Here is a 27,899-nt window from a genome sequence, read left to right as displayed (position 1 = left end):
CTGTCAAGAGGAAGTCTCTGCTAGAGGACTAATGAAAAGAGGATGGAGATAAAGACTGACACTATAGTCTGAGTATGGAACAGATGAGGGACTGAGCAGTTGTAGCCTTCAGGGGGTAAAATGAGATAAGTGGACTTATTAACTTGCTTCTCCACCAGACAGATAGGAATTTATCCAGGAAAACATTGCTGTCTCCTGGCCATGTTAGAGCACTACAACAAAACACAGTCAGTGGAACTGCTCTCACCCAAGGCTGAGACTGACTGCCAGGAGTGTTTCTAGGATTTTTGAAATGGGGTGGCCAAGGAGGGAACAGAAATCAGTCATGTGTGGCCATGAAAATTCAGATTGTATCACAAATAGCGTTGAACATTTAAACTACAATGCATTGTATTGAATAATTGTTTAAATTGTTAATTTCTATCTGCCCTAATTTATTCAAATCATTTTGAAGTGATCCATATTGCTCCATATTCAAGTTCGATACATGTTCGGTGGTAACTCCCCCTCCAAGGACTTGTTTTCCCATCCAAGGAATTTTTTGAAAGTTGAAGCTGATTTACTGCATTTCTACACAATTTAAAAGCTTTAAAATGCTTTTTGGAGAACAGCAAAAACAGCCATTATCACCGTGGCTGCTGTAGCTTCATTCATTGACCTCAGTCGATAAGGGACATAGCTATACATAACGTTCTAGAACAAACACTTCCCAGTTAGCACAGGGACGGCGTTATGGGCGGGCCTTAGGGGGCCTGGACAACCCAACCGTAAAAATATTTTTATATTGATAATTTATTTTGACGGAGACACAAAGAAAGAAGCATCAATCTCAGATAAATCAGCAGAGCGAACGAAACAGCTCCACTCTGTCTCAGTTTGTGTAACCCATCTATCTGACGCTGTCTGGACCAAAACAGTATGGCATACATATAGTTACACAGAGGGGGCGCTGTTTCACTCATTCAGATGCTTTCTATTGTGAGATAGTTGCGACTTGAAGGAAAGTTGGCGGGTGCACAGTGCTCTGTTCGGATGCTGGAATTATTTTGAAGGAACGTGCAAAGGTAACCTACTTTTTCAAGTGATTTGTTTGTATCAGAAAACATCATGACGGGTTTCATTCATTAAAAGTTAATACATTTTTACAGTTACAGAATGTCTTCACTATAAAACCCAACAAAGAACTGCTAAAGCAGTCATTTGGACTGTTCATGATTTTTAAAGCCCCCCTGCGTCCTTGACTTTTCCGAAATAAGTCTATAAAACACACTCTCGTTAGAATCTTTATATCACTAACAGAACTGGTGTTATAACTTTTAGGAGGGCATTTTTGCATTAGGAACATCTTCCTAATATTGTGTTGCACCCCCCTTTGCCCTCAGAACAGCCTCAATTCATCAGGGCATGGCCTACAAGGTGTCGGAAGCATTCCACAGGGATGCTGGCCTATGTTGACGCCTATGTTGACTCCAACGCTTCCCACAGTTGTGTCAAGTTGGCTGGATGTCCTTTGGGTGGTGGAACATTCATGGTACACACAGGAAACTGTTGAGCGTGAAAAAGCCAGCAGCGGTGCAGTTCTTGACATACTCAAACTGGTGCGCCTGGCACCTACTATCATACCCCGTTTAAAGACACTTAAATATTTGTTCTTGGCCATTCACACTCTGAATGGCACACACACAATCCATGTCTCAATTGTCTCAAGGCTTAAAATCCTTCTTTAACCTGTCTCCTCCCCTTCATCTACACTGATTGAAGTGGATTTAACAGGTAACATCAATAAGGGATCATAGCTTTCACCTGGATACACCTGGTCAGTCTGTCATGGAAAAAGCAGGTGTTCCTAATGTTTTGTACACTCTTTGTATAATAACAGATAAATTAAGTAAAGTATGATGGGAGAGAAAGGGGGAAATGGGTGAGTTGATGAGCGAGTGGACGACAATTCAATGTCTATTACATTTTATTGAAATCACGTGGAAACAATGTTAATTCAACCAGTGTGTGCACAGTGGGTTATCACCAATTGTGAATGAAGAACAGGGGGGGCCATTCTATTGTATTGATCTATTCTAATTATAATCTCAAAATGGTAGGTACCCTATATCAGTCCACCGGAAACAAGCAGTCTTATCAGTCTACACTGGCCTACTTGGAGTACACAGTGAGAGTGTGCATAATTTACAATGGCAAGAAGATCAAGACATTAGCATTGCTTCAACATCTGAATGAAAAAATAATTATTGGATTCTGAGCACCTCCAGGCCTAAGCGCAAAAAAGCCAGAACGGTGCGCACTGAGCAGGTATTCACACCACCACCAAATGAAACGGTGAGACAGGAGAGAGGAAGGGACGGCACCGTTTGGATAGAACAACTGGTGAAAATGCTACTGGCCGATTATCAGCACAAAATGTCATCACTGAGAGAGCAGGCCCTACATCTGTCAATGTGCCTTTTGAGCAAGGCACTATGGCTGACCCTGTAAAACAACACATTTCACTGCACCTATCTGGTGTATGTGAAAATAAAACATCTTTATTTAATAATCTCAAGCAAAAAACAACATCAGCAACGCAGTCACCAGCTTTCCTTGTTTATGTGACATGTACATGCTCCAACTGATACCATTGTGTGAAGACGAACACCATGTGAGCACGAGCTGAAAACAATTGACTATTTTTAACTGTTGTCAAATCGACACTTATATTCATTATAATGTCATTATAATGCTGAGTTTATTGTCATTATTTGTGCTGAGTTTCACTATTTATCAAGCACACTTGGCACTTCTAATGATGTGCAGGTTACCGATGTTCTCATAATTTGACCACGCATCTTGCTGACCGCCAGGGCCGGTTCCAGGCCTAAGTGACATAAGTGGTCGCTTCGGGCCCCTGGACGTTTTCTTTTGGGTGGGGGGGGACTCAGTCGGGATCTCAACTTACTATTGAGAGTAATAATAGTAGAATACACCAGGTGCAATTTCCAAAATGTTATTATGCATCAGCAGTTTTTCTGTTGTTATTCCAGTCACTGACAGTCATTCAATTAGCCATGTCTGCTAACAATTTTTAGATCGGTAGTTAGTCGAGCCAGATATCTAAACTTGTAGTAATCATGGCCGAATACCGACCGGGGCACGCAGGGCACGTGCCCAGGGGCCCTGAAATCCATGGCGCCCCGACATTGATTTGGTTTCTAACTCAGATATCATGTTAACATGGCATAAGTCACTACAAAATGTTTAGAATTCCAGGACATTAGCTTTAAAATTGCAAAAATGTCTCTCCACCCTATGGCAAAATGGGATGAATTGCAGGAAATGTCCTATAAAATTGTAACGTTTTCTCTCCGCCCCATGACCGAATGTGTAGAATTGCGTGCAGTCCAATTCAGCCATTTTTATCTCAATATCAAACAATTCCAGGGTAACCATACTGTGATTGTTGTCCCTCACAATGAAATCAGGGAGGGGACTGTGAATCTGTCTGTCCATCTATTAGTCACACACGATATCTCAGACAGCACTGGCACGATTTTGACTAAACTTGGGTGAATGATGTGTCTTGACATAGAGATCTGGCATTTAAGGCATAAATGACCTTGATTGGCCCAATTGGGGCTCCGCATCACTCATAGGGGACTATGTTTGCTGTTGCCATTTTTGGACATACTCTATTTGCATCTCCTCGTGTTTCCCATAACGACCTACAGCAGCAGTCGAAAGTTTGGTCACACCTACTCATTCAAGGGGTTTTCATTATTTTTTTTACTATTTTCTACATTGTAGAATAATAGTGAAGACATCAAAACTAGGAAACAACACACCAAAATACATTATATTTTTGAGATTCTTCAAAGTAGCCACCCTTTGCCTTGATGACAGCTTTGCGCACGCTTGGCATTCTATCAACCAGCTTCATAAGGTGGAATGCATTTCAATTGTGAGGTGTGCCTTGTTAAAAGTTAATTTGTGGGATTTCTTTCCTTCTTAATGCGTTCGAGCCAATCAGTTGTTCTGTGACAAGGTAGGGGTGGTATACAGAAGATAGCCCTATTTGGTAAAATACCAAGTCCATATTATGGCAAGAACAGCTCAAATAAGCAAAGAGAAATGACAGGCCATCATTACTTTAAGACATGAAGGTCAGGAAAATGTCAAGAACTTTGAAAGCTTCTTCAAGTGCAGTTGCAAAAACCATCAAGCACTATGATGAAACTGTCTGTCATGAGGACCGCCGCAGGAAAGGAAGACCCAGAGTTACCTCTGCTGCAGAGGATAAGTTTGAGTTACCAGACTCAGAAATTGCAGCCCAAATAAATGCTTCACAAACTTCAAGTAACAGACACATCTCAACATCAACTGTTCAGAGGAGTCTTCGTGAATCAGGCCTTCGTGGTAAAATTGCTGCAAAGAAACCACTACTAAAGGACACCAATAATAAGAAGAGACTTGCTTGGACCAAGAAACCCGAGCAATGGACATTAGACAAGTGGAAATCTGTCCATTGGTCTGATGAGTCCAAATTTGAGATTATTGGTTCCAAACCAATGTGTCTTTGTGAGACGCAGAGTAGGTGAACGGATGATCTCGGCATGTGTTGTTCCCACCGTGAAGCACGGAGGAGGTGTGATGGTGTGGGGGTGCTTTGCTGGTGACACTGTCTGTGATTTATTTAGAATTCAAGGCACACTTAACCAGCATGGCTAACACAGCATTCTGCAGCGATACGCCATCCCATCTGGTTTGCGCTTAGTGGGACTATCATTTTGTCGTGACGTTGCTATTGTTAATGTGTTTATTATTAAGTGGTAAAATTAATCATGTAACAATTAACTCAGTAACCTGGGGCACCACGGGAAAAGTCTGTACCGTTTCCCGAATTAACTCAAGAATAAATCAGAATCTCGATATCATAGCAGTCAATCATTTCCTCATATCAGTCTCATTCTGAACGTCGCATAATCCTTTAAATCGGCACAAACCTGGGTCTCATTAATCATTCCGTACCACACAAATTGAGCTGATTATTTATTTACTAACAAGCTAAATGATAACATAAGACACACACACAGTCTAGGTTATTGATTAGAACTTAATACAATGACAACAGGTCCCTAGCGGACCAACACAATATGACACGTGTTACACAAGATGGAGATTTAAAGAGAGAGAGAGAGCAAGAGAAAAAGCAACACTTGACTACATTTGTAAACTATGCTTAGTTTAGCCCTAACACCTTGACCCGAACTGCTGCTCTTATGGGTAAAAATTGTAATGGATTGCATTTACGTGTTGAAGGTCTCCGTTGGGTATCTCTTCGTGGGCCGAGTTCTGCTTAGTGGGATAGGTTCGGCCGACGCCTTGTTCTTTCGATGGCCGTCTCCTTCGTTATCGGGTGTAAGTCTATGATTCTCCACAAGATTTCACAATGTTCTTTCTCTTAGTTGTCTGTTTCCTTGCATTCGTTCTGTAAGAGTGGTCTTCTGAGGAGGCCAATCAGCTGTGTCGACGCTCCCAGCATGGATAGGAGAGCCGTGTGGACAACCGGGGACTTCAAGAGAATAACCGGGTGGTCCTGCTTGAATTTACCTTCTTAGATACAGTACTCAACAGTACTCAGTACTCAACAATAGCAATGATTGTCAAGTAGTTCCTTGTCCTCTTGTCGTAGCTGAATCATAATTAGCTAGGTAACATAGATAAATAAGATGTTTTATTTATTTTATACTTGTCATTATACTTGTCTTCTTTTGGACTATACTGTTGGCAGTTGCATTTTCCTTTCTCTCTAGGGAAAAAGTCACTTGGGGCCCAGAGAGGGGAGAGGTCAGGCTTGTCTTTTACATGTCTGGTAATAGGCAGAATATTAGAAAGGGAGAAGTCAGGTTTGAACATTGTCTTTCATAGGTGAATATATCTGTGAAACCATGTGAAGGGCTCCACTATGTCTGTACTCCAGTCACTCCCTCATTTTCCCATTGGGGGGAGTATGGCAGTGTCTGGAAACATTATACCACCCCTCTGATGTTGAACGTATCTTTCATAGTATATGACCTAGAGGTTCACTCCCCTTAGTGAGCTTCTCCAGGAGTGGGGAGAAGAGGGGGTGTATTTGAGATGGAGGTATCTAGAATTGACAATTGATATATGCCATTGGATGTACCAAGAACGAGAAGTAGAACCTCGTCTAAGAGACCAAACTGAACAATAATTTATAGCTACTGCTATCTGGCTATGGGATACTCCTCTTTCAAGTAAAAGGCCCTTTGTGATGTTCCTAAGATCTGTGGTTCGTCATGTGAGTTGAGAGGGGTGTATCTTGGCTATAAAAGATACTAAGAATTGTTTTGTAAGCACTCTCAGAGAATTCATTTATAGACACTGAATTGATCTGGGAGTCAAAGGGCTATAGTGAAGCTCATATATTTAAAGATGGACTTTAAAATATAACTCTGACTTGTGTGTGGTTTGTAAACTCTCATCATTTAGTAATACAGGAAATTACCACGACACTCTTCAACCTTGTGTTGCGTTTCGGGGTCGTGACTACTTGTGGACCTCGGCTGCAGCGCCTGGTTCTCTAGTCTAGTATGTTAATTCTTAACTCACATGCTCTATACCCTCGGGTCAAAAGGGGGCGTTTCCGTATTTATGATACACTCTCTGGGTTCCCTGGGGCGTAGCTCATTACGAGGCAAAGTATTCGAATTTACTATGATCTCGTTTAGAGAACTAAAATCACAGTTCATCGTCACAAAAACATTCTCTTTAATCTGGATATTTTCTACATAATGAAAAGGATGTAATCATCATAGACACATTATGAAAACTCTCCAAGTTACAATGTTTTCATTATAATGTCTTCATTTAAGAAGGAAAGAAATTCCACAAAATAACTTATAACAAGGCACACCTGTTAATTGAAATGCATTCCAGGTGACTACCTCATGAAGCTGGTTGAAAGAATACCAATAGTGTGCAAAGCTGTCATCAAGGCAAAGGGTGGCTACATTGAAGAATCTTAAATATCAACTATATTTTTATTTGTTTATAACTTTTTTGGTTATTGCAAGATTCCATATGTGTTAGGTTATAGTTTTGATGTCTTCACTATTATTCTACAATGTAGAAAATAGTAAAAATAATGAAAAACCCTGGAAAGAGTAGGTGTGTCCAAACGTTTGATTGGTACTGTATATACAGTGGGGCAAAAAAGTATTTAGTCAGCCACCAATTGTGCAAGTTCTCCCACTTAAAAATATGAGAGAGGCCTGTAATTTTCATCATAGGTACACTTCAACTATGACAGACAAAATGAGAAAAAGAAATCCAGAAAATCACATTGTAGGATTTTTAATGAATTTATTTGCAAATTATGGTGGAAAATAAGTATTTGGTCACCTACAAACAAGCAAGATTTCTGGCTCTCACAGACCTGTAACTTCTTCTTTAAGAGGCTCCTCTGTCCTCCACTTGTTACCTGTATTAATGGCACCTGTTTGAACTTGTTATCAGTATAAAAGACACCTGTCCACAACCTCAAACAGTCACACTCCAAACTCCACTATGGCCAAGACCAAAGAGCTGCCAAAGGACACCAGAAACAAAATTGTAGACCTGCACCAGGCTGGGAAGACTGAATCTGCAATAGGTAAGCAGCTTGGTTTGAAGAAATCAACTGTGGGAGCAATTATTAGGAAATGGAAGACATACAAGACCACTGATAATCTCCCTCGATCTGGGGCTCTACGCAAGACCTAGTGAATGACCTGCAGAGAGCTGGGACCAAAGTAACAAAGCCTACCATCAGTAACACACTACGCCGCCAGGGACTCAAATCCTGCAGTGCCAGACGTGTCCCCCTGCTTAAGCCAGTACATGTCCAGGCCCGTCTTAAGTTTGCTAGAGAGCATTTGGATGATCCCGAAGAAGATTGGGAGAATGTCATATGGTCAGATGAAACCAAAATATAACTTTTTGGTAAAAACTCAACTCGTTGTGTTTGGAGGACAAAGAATGCTGAGTTGCATCCAAAGAACACCATACCTACTGTGAAGCATGGGGGTGGAAACATCATGCTTTGGGGCTGTTTTTCTGCAAAGGGACCAGGACGACTGATCCGTGTAAAGGAAAGAATGAATGGGGCCATGTATCGTGAGATTTTGAGTGAAAACCTCCTTCCATCAGCAAGGGCATTGAAGATGAAACGTGGCTGGGTCTTTCACTATGACAATGATCCCAAACACACCGCCCGGGCAACGAAGGAGTGGCTTCGTAAGAAGCATTTCAAGGTCCTGGAGTGGCCTAGCCAGTCTCCAGATCTCAACCCCATAGAAAATCTTTGGATGTGTGTTGCCCAGCAACAGCCCCAAAACATCAATGCTCTAGAGGAGATCTGCATGGAGGAATGGGCCAAAATACCAGCAACAGTGTGTGAAAACCTTGTGAAGACTTACAGAAAACGTTGGACCTCTGTCATTGCCAACAAAGGGTATATAACAAAGTATTGAGAAACTTTTGTTATTGACCAAATACTTATTTTCCACCATAATTTGCAAATAAATTTATTAAAAATCCTACAATGTGATTTTCTGGATTTTTTTTCTTCTCATTTTGTCTGTCATAGTTGAAGTGTACCTATGATGAAAATTACAGGCCTCTCTCATCTTTTTAAGTGGGAGAACTTGCACAATTGGTGGCTGACTAAATACTTTTTTGCCCCACTGTATACAGTTGAAGTCGGAAGTTTACATACACTTAGATTGGAGTCATTAAAACTCATTTTTCAACCACTGCACACATTTCTTGTTAACAAACTAGTTTTGGCAAGTCGGTTAGGACATCTACTTTGTGCAAGTCATTTTTTATTATTTTTTATTAATTAATTTTTTTACAGATTATTTCACTGTATCACAATTCCAGTGGGTCAGAAGTTTACATACACTAAGTTGACTGTGCCTTTAAACAGCTTGGAAAATTCCATAAAATTATGTAATGGCTTTAGAAGCTTCTGATAGGCTAATTGACATAATTTGAGTCAATTGGAGGTGTACCTGTGGATGTATTTCAAGGCCTACCTTCAAACTCAGTACCTCTTTGCTTGACATCATGGGAAAATCTAAAGAAATCAGCCAAGACCTCAGAAAACAAATTGTAGACCTCCACAAGTCTGGTTCATCCTTAGGAGCAATTGCCAAACACCTGAAGGTACCACGTTCATCTGTACAAACAATAGTACGCAAGTATAAACACCATGGGACCACGCAGCCGTCATACCGCTCAGGAAGGAGACTGGTTCTGTCTCCTAGAGATGAATGAATAATATTAATGCAAGTTCAATCTGTACTTCAATGCACATCTGTTGTGCATTATAAAAACAGAGGAAGAAAGAGGAGGTGGCGAGAGAGGTGTAAAAGACAGAAAGGGAAAGAGGTAAGAACATAGGAGCAGGGATATGATTCATGAATCAGTGCTACCCAAATATTCTCAGTTCATCACAATTACATACTAGTGTCTCTAGTCGGCCTGAAGCTTATCTTAAAAGCGGGTGAGGTGGCGATGATGGGACTGGGGGTTGGCATCCTCTCTCACATAACTGCAGACGAGAGACAGATGGAGAGAGAGAGACAAATAAGCCTTATGTTTTTAGTTTTTATTCTAACATTGTTACTCATCATAATAATCAGGTGAAATGCAAAACTGACCTTGGATCATTAACTCTGGGACTACTGCATCTATCTGTAGTTCAATGTAAAGCATCTCTTTAATAATACTTCATGTTGAGCTGACCAAGTGACCTCTCACCTCTGATCATGCTGTGCCCTCTATGTAGCCAGTTCAGATGCGGGAGGGGTTCACCGACACAGCTGATATGACCTAGAGGATTTAGGGAGAAGAGGAGAGAGGGATGAAGTGAAGGAGAGAGACTGTTATTGAGAAAATAAGGTAGTTAAAGGGACAGTGTTCAACAGGAATCTGTGTGTGTGGCCTCACCTGGTGTCCACACCACACTAAGTGGCTGCAGAGTACTTTATGCTGAAAAACATGAACGGACACGAGGACAAAACAATATCGTAGTTCTAGAAATAATGAAGTGTCTCACTATTCTCCATGGTTGGCCCTCTTGCCTCTTCTTTGAAGGTGGAAGGATACATTTATACACCTGAGCCTGCTTACTGCACAACACAATCCATCAATCAGATTGATACACATGAGTGTGTAGGTGTGGGTTATATGGTGTCTAATTGTAGGAGGTGAAGATCTCCCGCACACGGATTGCCTCTCTTGCTGTGTTGTTGGACCCCATCCTTGAAACATCCTGCAGAGCAGCAGACTTCTCCTCTGGCACACAACGGCAGCTGCAGATCCCCTCCTGGTCCTCGTGTCCATCCTCATGAAATTATGTAGGCAGTCCCAGGAGGCAGTCCCAAATGGTCCTGGTCACCCAACCTTGCAGTGCCCTACACGATAACTGTAGTCAATCGTTTTGAAGGAATCTCCAGTTACAAGGTATCTGTAGGAATATGGAAGACAATGTAATTATTAGACTATTACATCACCAGGTCATTGTGGATTACTAAAATATAATATTCCTGATAACAAATCATGATAACATTGGATTGATAGATGCATGAGCACACATATGTGCAATAACAGGATCGTATCAAGGATAGCATCACAAATGAATACATAAATACCACTTGAAGCTTGATGATGAGTTGATAATTTGAATCAGCTGTGCAGTGCTAACGCAAAAACAAAAATGGGCACCCCTTTGAGTCCCCAGGACCAGGACTGAGAACCACTGCTCTTCATATGTAGACATGTAGTCTTTCATAGCTCTCTATCTGAGGACAGAAAACCTCACAAGAAACAGACTTCATTATAGTCAAATTACACCGCACTGAATATTATGTTACTATTATCTCCGTCCTCACTTCTAGGGACAGGAACTACACAAAAGTACCTGCCCTATCCTGAATAGCCTACTCTCTCACTTTGACAGTTGGGGCTGCTATCCTTTCACCCTCCTCCATGGCTGTTAGCTAGCTAACGTTACCTACAAGTGCATTTGGAGTTTGTTTTTTACAGTGATAAATACATCAAGATACATAGCAAATACAAAGTTAGCTAGCTAACTGAATTAAATATCACCAGCTACCTATCTACACAGTATGTGAAGTTGGCTAGATAGTGAGCTAGCTCATTTGAGTTAGCCTTCACTGTAACTAGTTAGCTATTAATACTGTAATGAAACAGCAGGGAGCAGGTCTCGAACCCTCGACCTTCTAGCCCGAGGTCCGCGCCCTATCGACTGTGCCGCAAAAGCAAGCGGCAGAGTCGATTTTCTGCGCTTATAAACCCAGGGTCGTTACAATACATAGGTTTCTTTTACATTTTCGAAATGTGTTTACTTACTTGAATAAGTACTCCCAGCCACGTGGACAATTGGAAACAGGGCAGTAAAGTTTGTTTGTCACCAGAGCGTTTTAGAGGATATTACTATTGAACTATGTACCCATTTACTAACCAGACCTTCATACAAACTTGCTATGCTGAATTCTTGACGCATAATCGAACATGCTGCTATATGCTGCCAACAAGCCCACAAGCGAGTCGCAATGGGTGGCCTAAGCGACACGCTGCAATTTACCGCTATCTAGTGTACATGCACCACCGTAAAATGAGTCACGCTAAATGGGCTTTTGAAAGTCGCTTGGGTTGTCATTTCAGGACACTCACTGCCAATGGCTTTTATTTTAAATACTCAAGCATGTGATTTGAACAAAACAAACTGTGAAACAGGCATTACATATAGTAGTACCAAGTAGGCATAACATCTGAGGTGGGTTATTAAAAGCGGAGTATACAAAACACTTTGTAGAGGCCTATGACATTCCGTTTTTTCCGTTTTCATTTTTCTGAATTCTGTGTTTTACGATTTACGCTAATTTTATTATCAGAAAGAGTGTCTAATAATGTGAATGAATAAAAAGTAAACAATTAAAAAATATATAACAGTACATTTGTAATGATGCAACACAACATTGCACAGTTTTCCATTTGTATTACCAGATTCCACGATTCAATCCACGTTTTCCGCATCGCGGAAATCTTAGGGCCCTAACTTCGCCTGCAGACGTCATGAGGCACACCTGTATAGCAAATGTCAATAGGGTTATGAGTTAGGTTAGGGTTAAAGGTAAAACTTGGTGGTTAAAACATGTCTGGAAAGCATTGTAAAAAGCATGAAACTTCTGTCCTAAATAGCATGTTCTATAACGTTTGACTATGGACCTACAACATTCTACAAGTGTGCCGTTTTTCAGGCTTTTACATAAAATTCTAAATTTTTCGAGCTTATCTAGTGGACTATAGGGACCTACCTGAGTCGCAGTAGGTTTTCTCTCCGGTCCACTCTCCACTGGACAGACAGGTTCGTTCTAGAGAACCATACATGACGTAGCCGCTGTTGCAGAAGAAGCTCACTGCCGTCCCCTCTAGGTAATGCGTCTCTTTCTTCTCTCTGTACCTTGGCGTGGCCAGCCAACCACAGGACACCACTAACGGAAAGAAGGAAGTTATCTACTAACAACAAGTGATACATTTTAATGTCAAACTAATTTAAAAAAATACTTCCTTACTTATTTAAGGGCCTTGTTTCCCAGGACGTTTGTAGTGTTAAGATCATTGATAGAACCTTGATAGAACCATCTTACGATGTACAGTACCAGTCAAAAGTCATTCAAGGGTCTTTCTTTATTTTTACTATTTTCTACATTGTATAATAATAGTGAAGACATCAAAACTATGAAAAAACACATATGGAATCATGTAGTAACCAAAAAAGTGTTCAACAAATCAGAATATATTTTATATTTGAGATTCTTCAAAGTAGCCACCCTTTGCCTTGATGACAGCTTTGCACACTCTTGGAAGTGCAGAAATGGCTGTAGCACAATATACATTTTGTAAGTTGCTGAGCAGTTGTTCATGCTTTGGGGAAAATGTGTTGCAACTTGCATTAGTCAAGCTTCCTGTTATACATGGTATTCAAATAGGTTAGCAATTAAAGTGATGCTTCGAAACTTTTGTATAATTTCAGCCAGTAGTTTTGACAGTGGTGCTCACGAGCAAAAATGGATCCCTATTTTTTGTGTGTACTACATCATCAAATTGTGTACAACGTCATCCATTTCGTAGGATATGTTACATCCTGCAAAAAATATTTGTATGATATGTTACAAATACAATTTGCATCAGTGCCTTGTGACTTTGGAAGGACTGCAGGGTGGCATTGCACACAGCCGGACTACAGGTGGTCAGGGTATCATATTTGCAGAACTGGGCCCCCTCACCTATAAATGAAAATGTCAATATACTGTAAAACAGTATTTAATTGTGTTATGTTGTACGTTATTCATTGTTTGAATGTTGTTGATTGTCATATAATGAAAACTGTGAGTGCGTCCCAAACAGTACTGTATTCCTGTATATACTGTACTATAAAGGGAATAGGGTGCTATTTGGTGATACCTGTATTAAGTCCTATGGGGCCTGGTCGAAAATAGTACGGTATAAAGAGAATAGGGTAGGGTGTCATTTAGGAAGAAACCTATATAATAACACTGTTTGAAAGAAAGAGCTCCCATAGCATGTGTGGTCCGGTGGTTAATGCCTATGTACACCATAGGCTAACATTAAGACGCCCTTCTGACTGTCAATCTCGCCTACCTTTCCTATCTCAATAGAATACATAAACACAATTAAAATATATATTAGAAGGAAGAAAGAAAGAGCTCCCTCACCAAAGCACATCTTCAGCATGTCCACAACCAGAAGATCAGCTGCATCTTCGGACACAGAGAAGGCCGGAACGAAGGCTGGGTCGTGTTTCACATAGTAGTATGTGTCCAACAGGTACTTATCGTCGTAGGTGAACAGATTCCCTGTGGAGAAAACACAACATCACCCGTATTCATAATGAGTGCTGATCTAAGATCAGGGGCTGTATTCATGAAGCCTATCAGAGTAGGAGTGCTGATCTAGGACCAGTTTTGACTTTCAGATTATAATGAATAAGACAGGGGGAACGTGGGTCCCTACTGTATCAAGCGTCTCACAGTAGGAGCACTGATCTAGGATCAGGATGCCCCTGTCCATTTAATCTTATTCATTATGATCTAAAATGTCAAACTGATCCTAGATCAGCATTCCTACAAGCCTCTTTATGAATACCGGCTCGTATCATCATCTGGTGTTTACTTAGTTTTAAATACAAAGAAGTCCTGTTTTGAGCAACAAACTGCACAGGTGCAGGGTCATGTACTTTCGTTCATTCACTAACATAGTTTCACTAACATAATTTCACTAACATAGTTTCCACAAGACAAAGAAAAATAAGGACTAATTAGACGAAATGCTTCCCATATGTTCCTTATAGAAAATATGAATGGAATACTATTATAAAGGAAGATAGCCAAGATATTTATCTGAGACATGTGGACAACAGAAACTTATTGCAAAAGGGCATAGTGCATTATCATAATAATTCATGGTTCCTTATGACAGTGTGTATAAAAGCCAAAAAATCCACTGTAATACTATATTATACTAGACAGTATATTGTAAATGAATACATAACCATTACACAGATGGTTCACTGAAAGTGTTATCAGGAATACTGACCTGAAACAAGAGATTTTGATCCAAGGGCAAGTGCATGAGAAGTTAAATAATTTGAGCATCTGAGCGTATAAGGGAAACTCCATTCGTTTCTCCTTATCTCTCTGGGCTGTGTGGAATGTTATCATGGTGTGTGTCTGTGGCTCAGGCCGGCCAGGCTACCACTGGGTTCCTGCCATGTAGTCTGGTCCCACTCTCTCACACCATGTGGTCATGGCCTGCCCTGGATATCTCTCGTGTCATCTATTAAAACCCTTTAGAAGACCTTTAACTCTAAACAGGTGGTTGGCTGGGCTAAGGGAGGGAGTGCAAAACTTCTCTTCTCTTCCTTGAGAATATTTTAGTTAGAGCGAGTGAACAGTTAAATGGAGAAATTGTTGTTTATAATTCATAGTTTAATGTAACTATTATAAGGTAACTGGTTCCACAGCCTGTTTCCTCAACTTTTCATGTACTACCTGAACCCCAAAAAATACCTGAACTAAAAGAAAAAAGTGTGCTTAGCTTCAACTTGAGAAAATGTAAGCCAAAATTCAGTGAATTTAAAATGATGTGTTTGCTCAAATTGTCTCATATGTGAAATCGCCCCCCCCACAAAAAAATGGGCATCTTACCTAAACCAGGCTGTGGAACTAGTTACACACACAGTGCTTTTAACATAAAATGTTTCAAACATACAGTGCATTCGGAAAGAATTCAAACCTCTTGAATTTTTCCACATTTTGTTACGTTACAGCCTTATTCTAAAATGGATAAAATAGACCCCCCCCCCCCTCATCAATCTACACACAATACCCCATAATGACAAAGGAAAAACGTTTTTTTTTAGAAATTTTTGCAAATGTAATAAAACCCCCCCCGGAAATATCACATTTACATAAGTATTCAGACCCTTTACTCTGTACTTTGTTAAAGCACCTTTGGCAGCGATTACAGGCTCGAGTCTTCTTGGGTATGACAATCCCAGGTGAGGACATAATAATTATTGTATAAATGCACAATGTAATCATGTGTGTCAGATATGTACGTTTAAAACATTGTATGTTAAAAGCACTGTTTCTGTGTGTGTAACCAGTTGCACAGCCTTTTTTAGTAAAGATGCACAAATAATAATTTATAGTTCAATTGCCTGAATTTTTGCCTAAGTTCTCTCAATTTTGGTGTTCTGGCCCCCGTATTTGGGTTTGAGTTCCTTTAGGCTATTGTGTAATTCCATTGTTGACCACTTGGGGGCCAATGTCCTGTGTTGATGTGTGTTGTTCGTTTAATATGCTAAACCATGTAGAAGAAGAATTGTTTACATTCCAAAATGGTGAAAGTCACACTGTGGAGCTGCAGATGTTATCAAACTCCATCCTTGCTATCATTTTGTAGAAGCATTGTCTATAGATAGTGAATGGCGCTGGAGGAGATGGCTGTTGTTTTACGGGCACTTAACCAATTGTGCTATTGTGTGTGTTTTCTCCGCGTCATTTGTAACTTATTTTGTACAGAATGTTTCTGCCACTGTCTGTTTTGACCGAAAAGAACTTCTGGATATCAGAACATCGATTGGATGAAGATTTTTTCTTTAACGAGTCGGACGCGAAGGATTTACTTCAGACACCCGACAAGGCCCTCATTACTGTGATTTTCAGGAGAAAGAGACATCCGGGATGTAGGTTGAGGTGCCTCGTAAGGATCCGACGGCGAGTGGGTAATCTGCCTCTACCATTAGTCCTATAAGCCAACGTACAATCACTGGATAACAAAATAGACAAGCTACGATCACGAATATCCTACCAACGGGACATTAAAAACTGTAATATCTTATGTTTCACAGAGTCGTGGCTGAACGACGACATGGATAAAATAGAGCTGGTGGGGTTTACGCTGCATACAAGCAAAAACTAAAGCAGGAAGCACCAGTGACTTGGTCAATAAAGAAGTGGTCAAATTATGCAGATACTAAGCTACAGGACTGTTTTGCTAGCACAGACTGGAATATGTTCTGCAATTCTTCCGATGGCATTGATGAGTACACCACATCAGTCACTGGCTTCATCAATAAGTGCATCGATTACGTCGTACCCACAGTGACAGTACGTACATATCCCAACCAGAAGCCATGGATTACCGACAACATCCGCACTGAGCTAAAGGGTAGAGCTACCACTTTCAAGGAGCGGGACTCTAACCCGGACGCTTATAAGAAATCCCGCTATGCCCTCAGACGAATAATCAAACAGGAAAAGCATCAATACAGGACTAAGATTGAATCGTACTAAACAGCCTCCGACTCTTGTCAGATGTGGCAGGGCTTGCAAACTATTACAGACTACAAAGGGAAGCACAGCCCAGTGACACAAGCCTACCAGACAAGCTAAATTACTTCTATGCTCGCTTTTGAAGCAAGCAACACTGAAGCATGCATGAGAGAATCAGCTGTTCCGGACGACTGTGTGATCACGCTCTCCGTAGCCGATGTGAGTAAGACCTTTAAACAGGCCAACATTCACAAGGCCACGGGGCCAGACGGATTAGCAGGACGTGTACTCCGAGCATGCGCTGACCAACTGGCAAGAGTCTTCACTGACATTTTCAACCTGTCCCTGACTGAGTCTGTAATACCAACATGTTTCAAGCAGACCACCATAGTCCCTGTGCCCAAGAACACTAAGGTAACCTGCCTAAATGACTACCGACCCTTAGCATTCACGTCTGTAGCCATGAAGTGCTTTGAAAGGCTGGTCATGGCTCACATCAACACCATTATCCCAGAAACCCTAAACCCACACCAATTTGCATACCGCCCCAACAGATCCACAGATGATGCAATATCTATTACACTCCACACTGCCCTTTTCCACCTGGACAAAGGAACACCTCAGCATTCAACCCCATAGTGCTCTCAAAGCTCATCACTAAGCTAAGGACCCTGGGACTAAACACCTCACTCTACAACTGGATCCTGGACTTCCTGACGGGCCGCACCCAGGTGGTAAGGGTAGGTAACAACACATATGCCACGCTGATCCTCAACACGGGGACACTCAGGGGTACGTGCTCAGTCCCCTCCAGTACTCCCTGTTCACCCATGACTGAATGGCCAGACACAACTACAACACCATCATTAAGTTTGCCGATGACACAACAGTGGTAAGCCTGATTACCAACAACGATGAGACAGCCTATAGGGAGGAGGTCAGAGACCTGGCTGTGTGGTGCCAGGATAACAACCTCTCCCTTAACGTGATCAAGACAAAGGAGATGATTGTGGACTACAAGAAAAGGAGGACTGAGCACGCCCCCATTCTCATCGACGGGCTGCAGTGGAGCAGGTTGAGAGCTTCAAGTTCCTTGGTGTCCACATGACCAACAAACTATCATGGTCCAAACACGCCAAGACAGTCGTGAAGAGTGCACGACAAAGTCTATTCATCCTCAGGAGACTGAAAAGATTTGGCATGGGTCCTCAGATCCTCAAAAAATTATACAGCTGCACCATCGAGAGCATCCTGACTGGTTGCATCACTGCCTGGTACGGCAACTTCTCGGCCTCCGACCGCAAGGCACTACAGAGAGTAGTGCGAATGGCCCCGTGCATCGCTGGGACCAAGATTCCTGCCATCCAGAACCTCTATACCAGGCGGTGTCAGAGGAAGGCCCTAAAAATTGTCAAAGACTCCTAGTCATAGGCAAGCAGTACCGGAGCGCCAAGTCTAGGTCCAAAGGCTTCTTAACAGCTTCTATCCCCAAGCCATAAGACTCTTGAACAGCTACTCAAATGACTACCCAGAATATTTGCATGAATCAAGCCTAGTTTTCAGCTAGCATACACTAAGTCATACTCATTGTTCTTTTGTTTATATATTAAAGTTTTACTCACTTCAGTCACTATTACTGTACCTACGAAGCAGTGGCAATAAATCAACTATACAGTAGCTGTACCAGGTTTATCTAGCTGCTATGCTTAAGAAGGGGACTCTTCTGCGAGGGCAGAATATTTGGGCCAACATATTTATTTTTTGTTCAGGTAAGACATGGACCGAAAAGTTGAGTAAACAAAAAAAGACTGTGGAACCAGTTACTTAATAATAATTAGTTGAAACAACTACATTTTGTTTTTACACTGCATGTTACTTTCATTTTGTAATCCTTTTCATAACCTTCATGTGACAATTTTGTTCCTGTCTATGCAATGAAGGAAAACAATGTTTTATGAAGGTTGGTTTGAATGATACTGCAACACTCATAAAGTTGCTATGATTGGTTTTATAATTAATACTCCCTTAAAGTAGGAAGTGTTACTGAATTTGTTTTGGGCAATTGAGAACGAGCTTTGGATAACTGAGATGCACTGTTAGTTTCAATGCAGAGAGAGGCCCATTTACTCACAGCCAGCTCCGAATGAGAATATCTCCTCCGGGCTGGGGTTGTCAGGGGAGACAACCTCTCCCAGGCTGGTCAGCAGGTCATCTGAAGGGTCAGACTTAATCTGTCCCAGCAGCCTCTGGGTGAGGTTGGTGTAGTCTTGGGGAGCAGCACGGTAAGGGCCATGGTGGCCCGTCTCGCTCCCGCACCTCTACCGCCACCCCTGAAGAGAACATGACGGTCATGTTCTGCGGTGTCGGAGAGCACAGAAAACACCTAGAGGGAAGACAAACAGAGAACGCATATTCAGAGGGAGAGGCTGAATCCTAACTTGAGATACATGGACACTAGATAATTCAATGTAGGAGATGTGTGCAGAAGTTTTAGGTTGTTCGCTCATTCCTCAAGTAAGGATTTGTCTCGAAATTAACTTGATATCGGTTTGTTGATCATAAAAAAAAAGAATTAAGAAATCATAAAAAAGCAAGCTATACAAACAAGACTATAGCGATGCCTGATCTTCTATCTCTCACCATGTAGGTCCATTCATCACTGTTCTGTGAAGGAGAGGACTTGCTGGTTCCTAAACACCGCCAGATGATCCTGCTGCTCTGCCTGGTGCACCTCTATGACAGAGTTTCTTATAGTCACAGCCGATGGACTATTAGCCTTGGCTAAGGTACCTTGAGGGATTCATAAATAACATAACGTAACGTAACATACCATACCATAATATGCATGGGGGTAACAATGTTTGGGAAACCCTGAGCTAAGGGACCAATAGATTCATATGAATAGCATATTCGCAGAAAAATATTGGCTAAGATACCATAGATGACACTTGTTTGAACGCTAAATTGCCTTTACTGTAGGCCTAAAGTGTGGACACATTTTAACAACCTACTGTAAGGGATTACATTTCATACGCATAGCATAACCTCAAATATACTGTACGTAAGATATAATGTAATATTAACTTGACAGCTCTCAGCAACATCAGCCCCAATCCAGATGTTCTACTGATCTGTCAAAAATAATGAGCTGAACATCACTGGCATCTGGCCATCTTCACTGATTTGGCTTTGGATTGGCTTTAAAAAAGTATTGGGGTTTGTAGGAGCTCCTAACCAACGTAGCTTCATAGCAGCTGTGCTATACTCAGATTGACCACTAGAGAGATTAGCTGAGAGCAATGGGTCCTCAGATCCCAAGCGAGAGGAAATAATATGTTTTTTTTTACATCGCTGAAATGTTTTCACTCCCAGAAGTATCTCAAGACCCAGACTGCTTCACTCTGTTGTTGTGTAAAAGAGAATACATGGAGTGTGTGTGTGTCTGTGTGAGAAACTGAACTGGGATGACACCTCTCTGGGAAGAAGAGTTAGCTAGCGCTCTGTAGAATAAAATGTATTAAAACTTGTTTAGAAGTAAAAAGGTGTAATTACCATTAAAACACATGTAGGTCTGAATGCATTCATTATCTTTACAACACAATCAAACCACCAAACTACTACAGAATTATTTATCTTTCGAGATGAGCCTGAATCCCTGAGCACCATAACAAAGACTGAGACAACGATAGTAAGGCTGAAACAGAGACATAGACAGAGGCAGAGAGAAACAGAGGCAGAGAGAAACAGAGGCAGAGAGAAACAGAGACAGAGGCTGAGACAGAGAGGCTGAGACAGAGACAGAGAGGTAGCCCGTCTAGCCACACGGCCCCGTGTGGCTCAGTTGGTAGAGCATGGCGCTTGCAACGCCAGGGTTGTGGGTTCATTCCCCACGGGGGGACCAGGATGAATATGTATGAACTTTCCAATTTGTAAGTCGCTCTGGATAAGAGCGTCTGCTAAATGACTAAAATGTAATGTAAATGTAGCCACCCTAGGGATGAGAGGGTGCATAGACACTACCGGCCCTTTCACAGCAGAGGGAAAACTCACCGTTCTCTAGTTTCACCTGCTCTGTCTGGCCCTGAATTCTCAGCCCTCTGCCTGGGGAGTCAACCCGGTAGTATTCTCCTTTCCCATTGAAAGTGTACTTCACGCAGTCAAATGTTATAAAATGGGGGTCCCCCAGGACTACACCTAGGAGGGTGAAGAGTAAATAGAAGAATTGTTACAGGGAGAAATAGCAGTTTGGCACTGGCACTTGTTTTGTATTGAAGAGATAAAGCAGCACATTATTCAATATGACACCTGTAGCACATAAAAACTGAGAAGAGATGCACAGAGAGACCAGACTAAAAACGGCTTCCCTTATTAACACAACTAAATGGCCCCGTAACAACCTATACAGTATTCTATTCTTGTTATTTTATTTAACCTTTATTTAAGTCTCATTGAGATACAAATCTACTTTTCAAGAGAGACCTATCTATTATTTTAAGGTGCCATCAATTGCAAACTGTCAGTGTCGGGATAATATGTGTCTTATATTAGATAAAGTCTCTGATGCTAACAGAGAAATACATTTTCTTGGCGATCTGCACACTAACTGGTTATCATCTAGTTGTCCTCTCAAGAGGAAGCTTCTTACTGTGATTAATGCCTGTAACATGACCCAGGTTATCACTCAACCAGTGTATACCAATAGTGTTGGATCTGTGAAATGCACTTACTTGTAATGATCGTATCTTCACCAATGCTGCAGAGCTTTGCTCCAAAGCAATATCAGTTCTCATTGGCTATAGAGACCATAACATTGACAAGGAAAGCCAAAGTACCAAAGGCGGGGCCTAAAGTTATTTATAAGAGATCATAAAAAAAAGGTTTCTCAGGACTCTTTTGTTGAAGATGTAAAACATTTATGTTGGTCAGATGTATATGAGGAGAATCTAGATACAACACTTGAAGTATTTGTAAAATTATTCTTCCCAATTGTTGACAAACATGCACTTGTTAAGAAACTAACTGTGAGAACTGTTCGAGCCCCCTGATTTGGCCGATTATTATATATATATATTTTTTTACACCTTTATTTAAATAGGCAAGTCAGTTAAGAACACATTCTTATTTTTCAATGACGGCCTAGGAACGGTGGGTTAACTGCCTTGTTCAGGGGCAGAACGACAGATTTTTACCTTGTCAGCTCTGGGATTCAATCTTGCAACCTTACGGTTAACTAGTCCAACGCTCTAACCACCTGCCTCTCATTGCACTCCACGAGGAGCCTGCCTGTTACGCGAATGCAGTAAGAAGCCAAGGTAAGTTGCTAGGGGATGATTTAACAAAAGCACATTTCCGTATTTCACTGAAAGAATAAACGTTTTGTTTTCGAGATGATAGTTTCCGGATTCTACCATATTAATGACCTAAGGCTCGTATTTCTGTGTGTTATTATGTTATAATTAAGTCTATGATTTGATAGAGCAGTCTGACTGAGCGATGGTAGGCACCAGCAGGCTCGTAAGCATTCATTCAAACAGCAATTTTGTGCGTTTTGCCAGCAGCTCTTCGCAATGCTTCAAGCATTGCGTTGTTTATGAATTCAAGCCTATCAACTCCCGAGATTAGGCTGGTGTAACCGATGTGAAATGGCTAGCTAGTTAACAGGGTGCGCGCTAATAGCGTTTCAAACATCACTCGCTCTGAGACTTGGAGTAGTTGTTCCCCTTGCTCTGCATGGGTAACGCTGCTTCGAGGGTGGCTGTTGTCGATGTGTTCCTGGTTCGAGCCCAGGTAGGAGCGAGGAGAGGGACGGAAGCTATACTGTTACACTGGCAATACTAAAGTGCCTATAAGAACATCCAATAATCAAAAGGTATATGAAATACAAATCATATAGAGAGAAATAGTCCTATAATTCCTATAATAACTACAACCTAAAACTTCTTACCTGGGAATATTGAAGACTCATGTTAAAAGGAACCGCCAGCTTTCATATGTTCTCATGTTCTGAGCAAGGAACTTAAACGTTAGCTTTCTTACATGGCACATACTGCACTTTTACTTTCTTCTCCAACACTTTGTTTTTGCATTATTTAAACCAAATTGAACATGTTTCATTATTTATTTGAGGCTAAATTGATTTTATTGATGTATTATATTAAGTTAAAATAAGTGTTCATTCAGTATTGTTGTAATTGTCATTATTACAAATAAAAAAAGACATTTAAAAAAAATCAGCCGATTACTCGTTATCGGCTTTTTTGGTCCTCCAATAATCGGTATCGGCGTTGAAAAATCCTAATCGATCGACCTCTAGTGGACACCCCTTCAAATTAGTGGGTTTGGCTATTTCAGCCACACCCATTGCTGACAGGTGAATAACATCGAGCACATAGCTATGCAAACTCCAAAGACAAACATTGGCAGTAGAATGGCCTTACTGAAGAGCTCAGTGACATACAACGTGACACCGTCATAGGATGCCACCTTTCCAACAAGTCAGTTTGTCAAATTTCTGCCCTGCTAGAGCTGCCACGGTCAACTGTTAGTGCTGTTATTGTGAAGTGGAAACATCTAGGTGCAACAACAGCTCAGTCGCAACGTGGTAGGCTACACAAGCTCACAGCACAGGACCACAGAGTGCTGAAGTGCGCAGTGCGTAACAATCGTCTGCCCTCGATTGCAACACTTACTACCGAGTTCCAAATTGCCTCAGCAGAAGAACTGTTCGTCGGGAGCTTCTTGAAATGGGATTCCATGGCTGAGCAGCCGCACAAAAGCCTAAGATCACCATGCGCAATGCCAAGCGTCGGCTGGAGTGGTGTAAAGCTCGCCACCATTGGATTCTGGAGCATTGGAAACAGGTCCTCTGGAGTGATGAATGACGCTTCATCATCTGGCAGTCTGACGGACGAATCTGGATTTGGTGGATGCCAGTTTACTCTGGGCATGTCTGGGCACCTTTTCATCCAAGCTACTCAATACTGCCCCTGCAGCCATAAGAAGTTAACTACTGACTTTCAGCATGTATACAGGGAAGGGCACTCAACTTGTACTGCACTGATGACTGATGATTGGCTAAAAGAAATTGATAATAAGATGATAGTTTAAGCTGTATTGTTACATTTCAGTGCAAACTTTCATGTTATTGATCGTCATTTGTATTTGAAAAAATTTATTTGTTATGGTTTTAAATCACATGGTTGGAGAGTTACTTATCAAATTGAACTCGGGGTGAGTAATCTTCAATGGAAGCTTCTCTAACATCAGATATGTACTGTTAGAATTTTTAAAGGGATAGTTCACTAAAAGTAAAACATTTAACATGTATTCATTGATTTATAAATAAAAACAATGGGACCACTCCACACTGCCCTGACATTACTGTCAGGGGTGGACTTAGTGATTTGGAGGCCCCAGGCAGAGGACAGTCTGAGGCCCCAGCCCATGTCTATTTAACACAACCATGGCTACTGAATGAAGAGCTGTTCGTAGTTAATCATGTAACAATCAACTCATTATTTACCTGGGGCACCACGGGAAGAGTTTGTTTAATGAGTTACCGTTTCCCGAATGAACTCAAGAATAAATCAGAATCTCGATATTATAGCAATCAATCATTTCCTCATATCAGTCTCATTCTGAACGTCGCATAATCCTTTAAATCTGCACAAACCCAGGTCTCACTATTCATTCCGTACCACAGAAATTGAGTTGATTATTTATAACATCAGATACACACACAGTCTAGGTTATTGATTAGAACTTAATAAAATGACAATAGGTCCCTAGCGGACCAACAAGATATGACACATGTTACACAAGATGGAGATTTAAAGAGAGAGAGCGAGAGCAAGAGAGAAAAGCAACACTTGGATACATTTGTAAACTATGCTTAGTTTAGCCCTAACACCTTGCCCCGAACTGCCGCTCTTATGGCTAAGAATTGTAATGCATGTATTTAAGGTGTTGAAGATCTCCATTGGGTATCTCTTCGTGGGCCGAGTTCCACTTGGTGGGATAGGTTCGACCGACTCTTTGTTCTTTCGATGGCCGTCTCCTTCGTTCTCAGGTGTAAGTCTCTGATTGTCCACAAGATGTCACAATGTTCTTTTCTCTTAGTTGTCGGTTTCCTTGCACTCATTCTGTGAGAGTGGTTTTCTGAGGAGGCTAATCAGCTGTGTCGACGCTCCCAGCTTGGGAATGAAAGCAGTGTAGACAACCGATGAATTTAAGAGAATAACCGGGTGGTCCTTCTTGAATTCACCTTCTTAGATACAGTACTCAATCGTAGCATTGATTGTTAAGAGGTTCCTTTGTCCTCTTCAACCTCGTGTTGTGTTTCTGGGTCGTGACTACTCGTGGACCAGCAGCGCGTGGTCCTCTAGTCTAGTATGTTAATTCTCAACTCACATGTTTTATACCCTAGGGTAGAAAGGGGGCGTTTCCGTCTTTATGACACGCTTAATGGGTTCCCGGGGGTAGCTAGTTACGAGGTAAGGTATCACAATTTACTATGATCTCGTTAGACAACTAAAATGACAGCCTCATTGTCACAAAAACATTCTCTTTGATCTGGATATTTTCTACACAACATACAGTATGTGAACATCATATACACATTATGAAAACTCTCCAAGTTACAATGTTTTTGTTATAACGTCCTCATTAACTTTTAATCATATCATAAAATATACATTAATTTTCATATTCCAACCAACATTATTCCCACCCATTTGGCTGGAGAAAAAAATTGTCCAAAAGTAAATTTATTTGATGTTTTAGTTTTGGGCTGTAAACTCTTCATAAGGCACACAGACATTCTGACCTCTCACATTAAAGACCAGAAAGGAGTTGGTCTGCTGCCTTATATTTTACAATGGGCGTGAGGTCATAAAACCCCCCACCTCCAAACCTCTCCCCCTCTGCGGGAGGGAGAGATATCTCTGTAGAGCTGATTTTCTTTGCAATATTGACCAATACCGATGTATAGCATTTGTTTCTTTATTTTATGGACTTTCTAACCATTCTAGCACAGATACTAAATGCAACCAAGTTTATATGTTCATAAGGCTAATAAGATAATATGTCAAATGTCTTGGATATGGGTGGATTTTCTAACATTTGCATCACAAAGTGAGTGAAATGCATCAGAAAGGTATTGGAAAGTTCAGGAAAACATCAGGGAAGATCATCAGGTAATAATTGTGTGTATAAAAAAAATATATGCATTGCCATCGTTTTCAATTGCGTTGTTTTTCACAGTCTCTTCTAACGTGTCCTGCATGGTTTTTGAGCATCAGGGGAAATAGAAGATATGTTTGTGTTCCTGAGAGTCATAGCTTTCAAGCATGGGGTCGTAATAGCTAATACCCAACCATTCAAAAGCTAGAGACAAATATGGGGGAAGAAAACAGAAACCGATCAATTTGTCACAACCGCTATAAAATAAATTACTCACGAGTGGAGTATCCCATTGGGATAGCTACAGTGGGGAGAACAAGTATTTGATACACTGCCGATTTTGCAGGTTTTCCTACTTACAAAGCATGTAGAGGTCTGTAATTTTTATCATAGGTACACTTCAACTGTGAGAGAAGGAATCTAAAACAAAAATCCAGAAAATCACATTGTATGATTTTTAAGTAATTAATTTGCATTTTATTGCATGACATAAGTATTTGATACATCAGAAAAGCAGAACTGAATATTTGGTACAGAAACCTTAGTTTGCAATTACAGAGATCATACGTTTCCTGTAGTTCTTGACCAGGTTTGCACACACTGCAGCAGGGATTTTGGCCCACTCCTCCATACAGAACTTCTCCAGATCCTTCAGGTTTCGGGGCTGTCGCTGGGCAATACGGACTTTCGGCTCCCTCCAAAGATTTTCTATTGGGTTCAGGTCTGGAGACTGGCTAGGCCACTCCAGGACCTTGAGATGCTTCTTACGGAGCCACTCCTTAGTTGCCCTGGCTGTGTGTTTCGGGTCGTTGTCATGCTGGAAGACCCAGCCACGACCCATCTTCAATGCTCTTACTGAGGGAAGGAGGTTGTTGGTCAAGATCTCGCGATACATGGCCCCGTCCATCCTCCCCTCAATACGGTGCAGTCGTCCTGTCCCCTTTGCAGAAAAGCATCCCCAAAGAATGATGTTTCCACCTCCATGCTTCACGGTTGGGATGGTGTTCTTGGGGTTGTACTCATCCTTCTATTCCTCCAAACACGGCGAGTGAAGTTTAGAGCAAAAAGCTCTATTTTTGTCTCATCAGACCACATGACCTTCTCCCATTCCTCCTCTGGATCATCCAGATGGTCATTGGCAAACTTCAGACGGGCCTGGACATGCGCTGGCTTGAGCAGGGGGACCTTGCGTGCGCTGCAGGATTTTAATCCATGACGGCGTAGTGTGTTACTAATGGTTTTCTTTGAGACTGTGGTCCCAGCTCTCTTCAGGTCATTGACCAGGTCCTGCCGTGTAGTTCTGGGCTGATCCCTCACATTCCTCATGATCATTGATGCCCCACGAGGTGAGATCTTGCATGGAGCCCCAGACCGAGGGTGATTGACCGTCATCTTGAACTTCTTCCATTTTCTAATAATTGTGCCAACAGTTGTTGCCTTCTCACCAAGCTGCTTGGCTATTGTCCTGTAGCCCATCCCAGCCTTGTACAGGTCTACAATTTATCCCTGATGTCCTTACACAGCTCTCTGGTCTTGGCCATTGTGGAGAGGTTGGAGTCTGTTTGATTGAGTGTGTGGACAGGTGTCTTTTATACAGGTAACGAGTTCAAACAGGTGCAGTTAATACAGGTAATGAGTGGAGAACAGGAGGGCTTCTTAAAGAAAAACTAACAGGTCTGTGAGAGCCGGAATTCTTACTGGTTGGTAGGTGATCAAATACTTATGTCATGCAATAAAATGCAAATTAATTACTTAAAAATCATACAATGTGATTTTCTG

At 41.4% G+C, this 27,899-nt stretch overlaps 1 protein-coding gene and 1 pseudogene across 1 annotated transcript in view; one reads left to right on the top strand and one right to left on the bottom strand.

Moving 5' to 3' along the window:
• LOC139576376 (retinol dehydrogenase 14) overlaps positions 1-27,899 on the top strand; it is a 183,784-nt gene that overhangs the window by 142,636 nt on the left and 13,249 nt on the right. The gene's annotated exons all lie outside the window — the stretch shown is intronic.
• Positions 4,968-24,385, bottom strand: LOC139575315 (sushi domain-containing protein 2-like; annotated as a pseudogene).

This window comes from Salvelinus alpinus, chromosome 5 (assembly GCF_045679555.1).
Source record: "Salvelinus alpinus chromosome 5, SLU_Salpinus.1, whole genome shotgun sequence".
In the NCBI taxonomy this organism is placed as follows: domain Eukaryota; kingdom Metazoa; phylum Chordata; class Actinopteri; order Salmoniformes; family Salmonidae; genus Salvelinus; species Salvelinus alpinus.
Note: the sequence above shows the minus strand (reverse complement) of the source record. Positions and strands in the feature narration are given on the sequence as shown.